At 39.1% G+C, this 10,926-nt stretch overlaps 1 long non-coding RNA gene across 1 annotated transcript in view; it reads left to right on the top strand.

Moving 5' to 3' along the window:
• Positions 1-9,274: 9,274 nt before the first annotated feature.
• The window catches only part of LOC309857706, a 150,219-nt gene continuing 148,567 nt past the window's right edge, over positions 9,275-10,926 (top strand). The window contains exons 1-2 of the long non-coding RNA XR_014307865.1: positions 9,275-9,429; positions 9,879-10,131. This is a non-coding gene — a long non-coding RNA (uncharacterized lncRNA). The remainder of the gene's footprint in view (positions 9,430-9,878; positions 10,132-10,926) is intronic.

The following is a 10,926-nucleotide window of genomic DNA, read 5'->3' as shown; positions in this document are numbered from 1 at the left end:
AAAGGCTTCTAAACCTTCCTAGTGCATCAATGAGGATTAAGTTTGCTAGCTTTAAGAAATAAAAAATACATAACACTCAGGTAAATTTAAATCTCAGACAAGCATTGAGTACTTTTTATAAGTATGGCCCAAATATTTCATGGGATATGCCATGTGCAATATTTGGGACATAACTTGTATTAAAAATGTATTCATCATTTGTCTGAAATTCAAGTTTAACTGGGTATCTTGTATATTATGCAGTGATTCTTCTTTTTTAATATATTTTTTAAAATTTTTAATTGAAGTGTAGTTGATGTACAATATTATATTAGTTCAGGTGTATAGCATAGTGATTCTAATTAGTAGTAACCTTTTGGCCTGGGCTTCTGCAGATGTTTTTAGAGAGAAGAATCAACACAGCCAATCAAATCTGGCCATATTGACCCAACTTGCATAGCTATTGGCAGCTGGAAGCTGAATGGTCGATACAAAGTAATGATACTCCTTTTAGAAAAATGTGTTTCTCATGTGACAAAGCAGCTACTCCTCCCTCCCTACTTTGAGGCTTTTCGTTGGTGTTTTCCAAAGCTCTGGTTCACTGTTGGCACAAGTCATGGTAGAAGGTATGCTTGTAAAAAGGCCACAGGAGTCTGCCAACTGCATCAGAACAATGTTGGCTCAATGGGCTTCAAACAGTGGAATTCTTTGCATGGAAATAAATACACAGGGAGGATTTATGATATACCCCCCCCCAAATTGCCTGTTCCTACAGTATATTATAAGCAAACTGATGTTTACAAATAAACTTATGAGGAACTTAGAAAGCCAAAGCAGAATTAGTGGATGTTAAAAAAAAAAAAAAAGTTTTGGATACTCATGTAGGTTTACTGTAATGCTTGTGAAGATATGTCCTTTGCCATTGGTAGCTTCTTTTCTTTCACTAAGTGAGGATATTTGTTTTTAGGCTTTAAATCAGATTTTTGACATTTTTTGGATATAGAATTTATGCTTTCAGACTTTATTTATTTATTTTTTAAGATTTTATTTATTTATTTGAGAGAGAGAGAGCACAGTTAGGGTGGGGGTCAGAGGGAGAAGCAGACTCCCCACCAAGCAGGGAGCCCATTTTGGGATTGGATCCTGGGACTCTGGGATCATGACCTGAGCTGAGGGCAGATGTTTAGTGACTGAGCCACCTAGGTACCCCATGCTCCTAGACTTTAAAGAAAGGTGTACTTTTCTTAAAATGATGTCTGATTCAGATAGGAAGTCAATGGCTATCTAAAATGCAAACATAATTTATTTTGGTGTTGTCATATCAGGGTATTTAAAAATGTCCTATGAGTATTATGAATATTATGGAGGGCACGTATTGCATGGAGCACTTGGTGTGGTGCATAAACAATGAATTTTGAAACACTGAAAAGAAATAAAATCAAATAAAATGGGAAAAAAAAATGTCCTGTGAGCTAAAAACAAAACAAAACAACAACAAAAAAAAAAACCATTTAAGAATCTACTTATTTACAAATTGTTTATAAAAAATAATGTTTATTTCAAATAATGAGATATATACTCATTTTAAAACAATTAGAAAAATGCCAAAATTTGGGGGGGAGATAGAAGAATGTAAAATCCTCAATAATACTACCATAGGGGAAACATACCCACTGTTGTTACTGTGATGTAGTTCTTCTATTCTCTTGTCTGTGTGTTTTTATTTCATAGTTAAAAACCTATTGTGTATACAAGGTTGTATTCTGATTTTTCCATTAGCTACTCGACTTGAGCATTTCCCATATGCTAAAATGTTTCCCAAGTATCATTTTTATATTGAATCATATTCTACCCTGTGATTTATTTAACCAAACTGCAGTTGGACACTCAGGGTCCTCCAGTCACTTATTCCTAAGTATTTAGGAATAAGATTTAGATTCCTGTTTTAGATTCCTAGAGCTGAAATTACTGGGTGACAAAGATGAAGATTTTTAAGGCTATCCATTTTGTTAAGCTCTATTAAAAAGCATTATAGACACTTATTAGGAATGTATATGAGTGCCCATATCACTGAGCTTCATTGTTGCCATTCCTTTCATTTTATTAATTTATTGTTTTTTCCAGGGTTTTCCAGAGAAACATAATGTGTAAGATGTGTTTATATGCAGAGAGAGTTTTAAGGAGTTGGCTCATGTGACTGGTGGCTGGCGGATCCCAAAACTTCAGGTCAGGTTGTCAAGGCTGGAGACCCAGGAAGAGTTGATGTTGAGTCTAGAATCCTTAGGCAGTCTAGAGACAGAATTTCTTCTTTCTTAAAGGATCTCAGTCTTCATTCTTAAAGCCTTTACTTTTTTGGATGAGGTTCACCCCCATTATGGGAATAGTATGCTTTACTCGTAGTCTACTGATTTAAGTATTAACCACATTGAAAAATACCTCATAGCAACATCTAGGGTGTTTGACCAAACAACTGAGCACTATAGCCTAGCCAAGTTGACACATACAATTAACCATCACATCTGTGGTCCAAATAGAGTTTATGCTATTTGATAGAAGGCCATGTTCTTTCTTTCCAGTTTTCTCTCTGTTCCGTACCATCTGTTTCTATGAAAACACACTGACTTATTTAGGACTTTAATGTATACTATGAGTTTTCTGTTGTAAACACAAAGATTACCTTAACCCAGTTTTGGAATAAAACATTTAAGATCTCCATCAAATGATGCTAAGAAAAAAATCTGGGGTTGGGCTTTATGCAGACATGAGTTAGGAATATTCCTCTACCATGTTATGGATGAACTTGGATAAGATAGCTAAACCCTTTCCTTCTTAATTTGCTCAACTGTAAAGTGTGGAGAATCAACCCACTTTCTAGGAACTTGCAAGTTTTAACTGAGGAAACATTTATGAATTTCTAGTCTAGTGTCTAATATATAGTAGGCCATCTGTATTTTATTTTCTCCTTGAGCTTCTTTATCTCTTAAGTATCTTTCTTAACCTAGTACCACTCCTTATAGTCAGTAAAGAAAAACCTAAAACCTTCTCCTCCTCTAAACATTTAGTAGTGTATAACTACACTCTCCTCCCAGAATAATCTACATTTTGAGTACATGCCTCATTTCCCTTCTACTTCATGAAGTATTGCATTTTAACCAGTGATAGATAAATGAGATGACTTTAGATGAACATTTTACTCATTTATCCAACAAACATTTATTAAATGTATATTAAATCTCACCCAGTTCTGGGTGCTGGGGATATAGCAGTGAAAACGACAGATAAATTCCTTGTCCTTCTGAGTTTAGACATTTGTGGGGGAGATACTCAAAGAAGGAAATCAACAAGTATAAAAGCAAACTATGAGTAATGTCTTATTAGTCAGGGCAGTCTAGGTGATGCTGTGGTAAGTCACTAAATCTCATTAGCATAATTACAACAAAGGTTTATTTCTTGCTCATGACAAGTCAATGGCTGGTCCAGGTGACTATTCAAGGTAGCTGTTCCAAGCCTTTCAAGATGCCTCCTCTGTATAAGCACATGCTTCTATCAGGGAAGAGTGGGCTGGTAAATCAAAGTGCAACAGTTAAAAGGTTGTACACGTGTCACTTCTGCTTCAAATTTTATTGGCCATAGCAAGTCATATGGTCATGCCTAATTTCAATGTCTTGGTAATCCTAGTGGTATGTGACTATCACAGTATTAAGCACTATGAATAATATGTGATAAAGAGCAAGAGGATAGTTAAGTTATTTTTGAAAAGATAATAAAAGCAAAATAAGCATGGATTTTCATGTATATCATTGCTTAGATTTATAATAAAGTATGTGTTACAAAAAATTAGGTCAGCCTAAAACTATTTAATATCTATTATTAAAATTTGGTATTCAGATAAGAGGAAAGGCATTTAGGTCATTTATGAATGACTGATATTTGATAGATACTGAGATGCTAAGTCTACTTGAGGACAAAAGTGATAATTTTTATATTGATATTCTTGGTTATTTAGGCACATAGTAAATGCTCAGTAAAACTTTGTTGAAGTTAAAAATGTTCATTGTTTTAAATTATTCTTGCTCCTCTACTTGATTGACTTTCATGAGATACAGACCATTTTAATTTTGCTCTGAAGCTTGAAATTTTCTTCTAAGGCCAATTTTATTGTCTTTATCTACATTAAAATTTACATTTAATTATAGTTCAAATTTGGACCATCACTAGTGGTCTCTTTCTCCTAGTTTATCTCAGATATGTTCCTAAACCATGGATGAGTATCCAGTAGAAGGTAAGACATTTGTAACAATACTTTACTGTCAGAGTTTGTGATCTACCATCTTGTCTTTTTTTAAAACCTTTTATCTTTAATACCCCTTTGGCAACTGCTGTATTGGAAGAGGATTTAACAAACTTGAATGAAGAGGTAACAAATATCAAATTGTGGTTTCACTTGTTTGTTTTAATTTATTCAAGGTCATGAATGTCTTGAAGATAAAATAGTATATTTGTTTTTATTATTATTATTTTGCTTCTCTCTCTCCTGTTCTTTTCTTTTGCTATTGACTACATCTTTGTCATTTAAAAGATGAATCATCCAGAGAGAGGACCCAGATATTCTTTGAGTGGATAGGTCTAGAGCAAACCAGAAGAGACTCTCCGTCTCTATGCAATTGACCCTCACTTCAGCACTATCTCTTCTCTATCTCTGGATGGTATGTCTGAAACATTGTTTCTACCCTGGTAACCAAGGACTTGTGTTAAATGAGTGCCTCTCCCGTCCCTGCTGCGAATCACGTGAATCTGTAAAAGTCCATGCTCTTTGATGCAGTTTCTGCTCTTGGATTTGTACAAAATTTGTTTGTTAGTTGGCAAATGGGACACAGCTGGCTTCTGATTTAGAGAGTGCCTTAAATTAGTTACCTCCTACCTTAACTTGATCATTTAAATGGAAAGCGCTACTGTTCCAACAGAGCAGACATGATATAAAAACCATTTCTGACATGAGTATCTTGCCTCCCCAATTGTGATGGCTACTGGTATCTCTGAAGGAAAAAAAGTAAAAAAATAAATAAAACACAGATTTTACAATTCTCACATGTGGTAAACTGTCTTTGCATTATTTAAGAAAAGCTTTAAATGTTCAATGAATGTGCTTAAGCTAATGACACTTGATGCCAAGAAGACAGCAATAATCCAATGAAATAGAATAGCATTTTGGAAAGTGGCAATTTGTGTAGAAATTGCAGAAAGCATCAACACATGCTGGGACTTTACATATAAGTGAGCTATAGCTTGGGTTGGGGAGTTATTTATTTGGCCTTTCATTTGTAAATAAGACACTGCTCCTTTCCTTCCAAGGAGTAGCTAGGCCAGTTGTTAATGAAAGAATACTGGTATCCTTTGTTCATAGTGGCAAAATTGGCAGAAGCATCCAAGGATCCCAATCTTGTAAGTCTTAGTATTACAAGGAACCTCAAAAAGTCATTTTGCAGGACAGCATTCTGTAGTTGAAGATGACTAGATCTACAATCAAAATATTTGGATAGAGTCTTGGCTGTACTATTCACTGTCATTAATTTAGTTTTCCTCACCAAGTTCCCACTAAGGCTTATATGATCCGGCCCAGAGTACTTCTCCAGTCTTGTTTGATGGTCTTTGCTCCTTTTTGCTCCATTTCAGCCCCTGTGCCATTTCTTGTACATTTCAAAGACATGTTCTTGCTGCCAGGCCTTCTTTACTTACTGTTCTCTCTATCTGAGATGACCTTACCCCCCTAGATACATGCTGACATTTATTGAGCAGATCTTGTATGTTCCAAGGCATTATAAATGCTTTGCCTGTTAGTCTTGGTGAATTTTCATGGTGACTGTATGTAGTGTGTAGTGACATTGGATGGATGAGAAAAGGAGGCAGAGCAGTCTGGCAGAGACAGAACTGGAACAAAGGCAGCTTGGGTGGGAGCCAAGTCTCTCACAAGAAGTGCTCTCATAGTACACAACACCCAGGGTGTGGTTCCCACCCTTCCTTTAACCTCAGAGCTCTTTCTCAGTGAGCATTTCCTGACTATCCTATTTAAAGTGGAATCCCTGTGACTCTGTTTCTCTTTACTTAGCTTTATATTTCTGAACAGTACTATGTAATACCTGATTTATATTGCCTATTTACTTGTTTATTTCTCTGTTTATCTCCCTCACGAGAATACATATTCTTTTTTTTTTTTTTAAAGATTTTACTTATTTATATGACAGAGAGAGACACAGCAAGAGAGGGAACACAAGCAGGGGGAGTGGAAGAGGGATAAGCAGGCTTCCCACTGAGCCCAATGTGGGGCTCGATCCCAGAACCCTGAGATCACGACCTGAGCTGAAGGCAGGCGCTTAACAACTGAGTTACCCAGGCATTTGTAGAATATATATTCTATGAGCGATGGACATTATTCTGATCTGTTATCTCTCTAGCCCTTGCATCCGGAAATATACTGAGATGTAGTGAGAGAAGGATATAAGTTGGGTTAGAATTCTTATGGCATGTAAGATATCTTATTCTTCAGACATTTGCAGAGTACCCATTTTGTGCCCAATTCTATGACCATTTTCGGAAATATGAAGGTGAATGAGAATGATGGGACCTCCTACTTCCCTGTTTTTCCTGATGCTTTTAGGGCATCAGAGAAGAAACAAACATGCAATTAAGAGGCAGTTGCCCAGCTATAGGGTATTTACCCCAAAGATACAAATGTAATCATCCACAGGGGTAGGTGCACCACAATGTTTATAGCAACAATATAGTCCACAATATAGTCCACAATAGCCAAACTGTGGAAAGAGCTTAAATATCCATCAACAGATGAATGGATAAAGAAGATATGATACACAAACACACACACAGGAATATTATGCAGCCATCAAAAATGAAATCTTGCCATTTGCAACAACATGAATGGAGCTAGAGGGTACTATGCTAAGCAAAACAAATTAATGAGAGAAAGACTAGTATCATAAGATCTCACTGATATGAGGAATTTGAGAAATAAGACAGAGGATCATAAGGGAAGGGAGGGGAAAATGAAACAAGATGAAACCAGAGAGGGAGACAAACCATAAGAAACTCTTAATCTCAGGAAACAAACTGAGGGTTGCTGGAGGGGAGGGGGGTGAGAGGGATGGGGTAACTGGGGGATGGGCACTGGAGAGGATATGTGCCATGGTGAGTGCTATAAACTGTATAAGACTGAAGAATCACAGACCTGCACCCCTGAAACAAACAATACATTATATGTTAAAAAAAAAAAAAAGAAAAAAAAAGAGGCAGTTGCCCAGGATAAGCAAGCTATTAGGGCAAATATAAGATGCAGCAGAGAAGCAAGGGTTCAGGGAAAGCTACTCTGAGAGAGGGGTGAGACCCATACTGAGAGCTGGATGGCAGGCTGAATGGGGATGCAGGACGGCTCTGGGGCGGAGCGCGTGACAGTCCTGAGAGCGCACATTCCACTTCAAAAGCCGTTCACAGTGACTCAGGTATAGATCGTGAGGGGCAGAGTTGTCTGTCCGAGGCTGGAGGATGAAGTGGGGTTTTCCGGTGTCCTGAAAACGGTTCCAAGGAGTCAAGACTTAATTGTCTGAGCAATGAGATGTTACTGAAGGATTTTTTTTTTTTTTTACAGATTTTATTTATTTTATTTGACAGAGATTACAAGTAGGCAGAGAGAGAGAGATGAGGAAGCAGGCTTTCTGCTGAGCAGAGAGCCCAATGCGGGGCTCAATCCCAGGACCCTGGGATCATGACCTGAGCCGAAGGCAGAGGCCTTAACCCAGTGAGCCACCCAGGCGCCCCTCACTGAAGGATTTTTTTAAATCAAAGTAGTTTTGACTTTGTATCTGATACAGTTTACTGCCTTCAGCCAGCTAAGTTGGCAATACTTCCACTTTCTGGATCAGATAAGTGAGACCCAGAAGAACACATTTCAATGCCGGTGGTGTTGATTTAATTCTCTTAATGACAGGAGTATCAGGGCTCCTAACTCATACCTTCCCATCATCTCTCCCTCCTTCTTTCTGGTGGTTGTTCTTGTGAAAAGTCAAACATAAAACTATTTACCCACCATCCTTATCTTTCTCCAAGGAATGGCCATGCACAGACACAGCCTCCAATAACCAGACCCCTGAGGGCAAGCCAGTGCCTTCCGGGGTAGAAGGGCTGGAATGTGGATGGACACCATATTGTGCACTGGGCTGGAATTCTCTGTTCTTCTTCACTAGGAAGCTGGATTTGTACCAGGAACCTCTTATCTGAAAAGGCAACTCTGGGCTGGGGAGAACAGAGCTGGTTTGACAAAGTGGAGAGGCGCTCAATATTGGTCTGCCCACGCTTTGGGCATGCGTGAGCACTCACAGCAAAACACAGCTGGCATGTCTAATTTTAGCCTTGACTGCCTTGAAAAGGACCCTTAAAGGAAATATATTTTCTCTGAAACAATTTGTATTATAATGTAATAGCTGAGAGACATGTCAGAATATTACTTATTATTGGTAGGGAAAAACTCTGCCAAGTAATTATGATTTTTTTGTGTGTGTGACGGTATCAGTAAAGTGATTAAAGCATCCATGAATCAAAATAACCATAAAGAGATAGGCAGTGAGAGAACCCGTGATTTTATTTATAAAGATGCCCGTAAAACTAATGGGATTCCTCCTTTGATGCTTACAAAATGAATGTAAGGATGAGGATGATCATTTCTGCTATGGTAAGTTGGACATTGTGATTTGATGAGATGCATGGCTCGCTAATTGTAGTCCTGGAGTAGACTCTCAAATTTCTTCAATACTTAGCATCCTCCATGTCTTCGAGAAGTATAAGGTTAGTTTCTGAACCAGGTCTTGGATTCATCTGGCTTTCGTATGTTAACAGGTTGTGAAAGCATCCGGGACACACTTTTTCCCATTTTACCCAGCAAGGGTTGTCTCTCTGCTTTTACTTTTGTCTCTCTTCCTTCCTCCCTTCGTCCTCTCTCCCCTCCCGTAGTCTTCTGTGTTTTGTTTAGCAGTGTGGCTTACTTTGCAACTTGGCAAGAAAAAAAAAAAAAAGGAAAGGAAAAAAGAAGGCAGCTCTTGTGGTGGGGTAGATGGAGGGAAGGATAAGAAATAATCCACTGCCCGCATTTGGGTTCCCTGGGTTCAGTTCCAGCGGCGGCAGCTTTGCTGCAAAAATTGCTTTGCTATTCGAGATAGCCAGCAGAGGGAATCGGAACTTTGCTTGCAGCAGGGGTTGAAGCAGGCTTTTTTTTTTTTTTTCTTGGAGGAAATACTGCAGCCTTCTGGACTGCGTACGCTGCTCCCTGGAGAGGCTCTCTCGGTTCCACCCACCGGCTGGAAGGAGGGGAAGTGAATGAAAGGACAGGACAAGCCCCGAACACCATGTCACTCTGGGAGGGAGACAGCAGCAACTAAGCTGTGCAAGGTTTTTTTTTTTTTTTCTTTTTTTTTTTCTTTTTCTTTCCCCCTTTCTTTTTCTTTCTTTCTTTTTTTCCCCCCCTTTATTTCCTGTTTCTTCTTCCTTTCTCTTTCTTTCTTTCTTTCTCCCCCCCTCCCCCGCCTTTTTTTTTTTTTCTCTTTAAGGTGGGGAAAGAGACAAACAGGAGACAGGAAGCTGATCTGCAAGGATTCGGAGTTGTGCTAAAAGGACTTTGATTTTTTTTTTTTTTCCCCTCTCTCTCTCTCTTTACAAACGCTGGCAATTGACATCACTACAGACAGCCTGATAGAGAACAAACTGCCTCATCCTAAGTGGACCCTAGCAGCTCGGGGAAGGAAAGCACAATCTGGGAGGTTGTGTGTGGGGGGTTATTTTTTTTTTCCCCTACCGATACCCCTCCTTTTTCTCCCCCCCCCCCTTTTTTTTTTTTTTAGTGTGTTTCTTTTTTAAATTCTTGCCGTGTTGGAACTAGCGAGTGGTGGAAGACGAGGGATCTCTGAAGCCTCATCAGTCATCGGGACTGTCAGGAATAGTGGTTTAAGAGGAAGCTCGGCCTGGGGCACTATACCCTGTCATCCAGTTCCCTGCTTCGGAGATAAAGATTCCAGCTACATGGGCAAACGCCTGGATCAGCCACAAATGTACCCCCAGTACACTTACTACTATCCTCACTATCTCCAAACCAAGGTATGGCTCGACCCACAGTCTGGCAAGCAGTGCGGTATCCTTCTGCACTCGGGATGGGAGACAGACAGGCGTGTAGATTATTATTTACCTCCCCTTCCCCATCAGCTCATCCCGGTTCTTTGAAATGAGTAACATACCAATGGAGTTAATGAGGCAGAGGAGACTCTAAGAAGAAAGCAAGCCGTGGGATTGTGGTTTTCTCTTTTGGGAGAGATAATAGTTGTGCTCGTGTTCCTTTGTTGTTATTTGGCAACGTGAAAATGCTCCTGATACCTGTAGTAAAGTGCTGTGCAGATGGACAGGGTTATTAGAAAGGAGATCGTAACAGTGATTATCAGGCACAAGAATACAATTTCAGGGGCTTTTCTGGTGAGCTGTTCTTTGTTTGTGGCTCTAAAAGGGTTTTTCCCACTGGATAGGACTCGCCAGGGTGGGGATAACTCAAACTTTTAATCGTGGAGTATAGAGGGAAAGAAGGGTGTGGGAAGGTTAAATACAGCTAACTCAAGTGCCTTAGAGTTTGTTTGGGTGTGTTTTTGTTTTGGGTGGTGTTTGTATGTGTCTTACGTATTCGATTTCATATTGAGGATGATCGAGACACTAGAGACTGAATTTTAGAGCTTTCCTGTCGATGTTCTTTACTTTCAGAAGCACTGTTTTTCTGTGCTGGCTGCCTTCGGGAGGCCCGGTCTTGAAACAGGATGAAATGTAACTGATGATAATTGGACGTGAACTGGTTAAATACTTGAGTCTTTCTGTGTGTGCTCAAATGATCATTACGGGGCCAGTGGCAAG

This window comes from Mustela nivalis (assembly GCF_964662115.1).
Source record: "Mustela nivalis genome assembly, contig: HAP1_SCAFFOLD_1101, whole genome shotgun sequence".
In the NCBI taxonomy this organism is placed as follows: domain Eukaryota; kingdom Metazoa; phylum Chordata; class Mammalia; order Carnivora; family Mustelidae; genus Mustela; species Mustela nivalis.
Note: the sequence above shows the minus strand (reverse complement) of the source record. Positions and strands in the feature narration are given on the sequence as shown.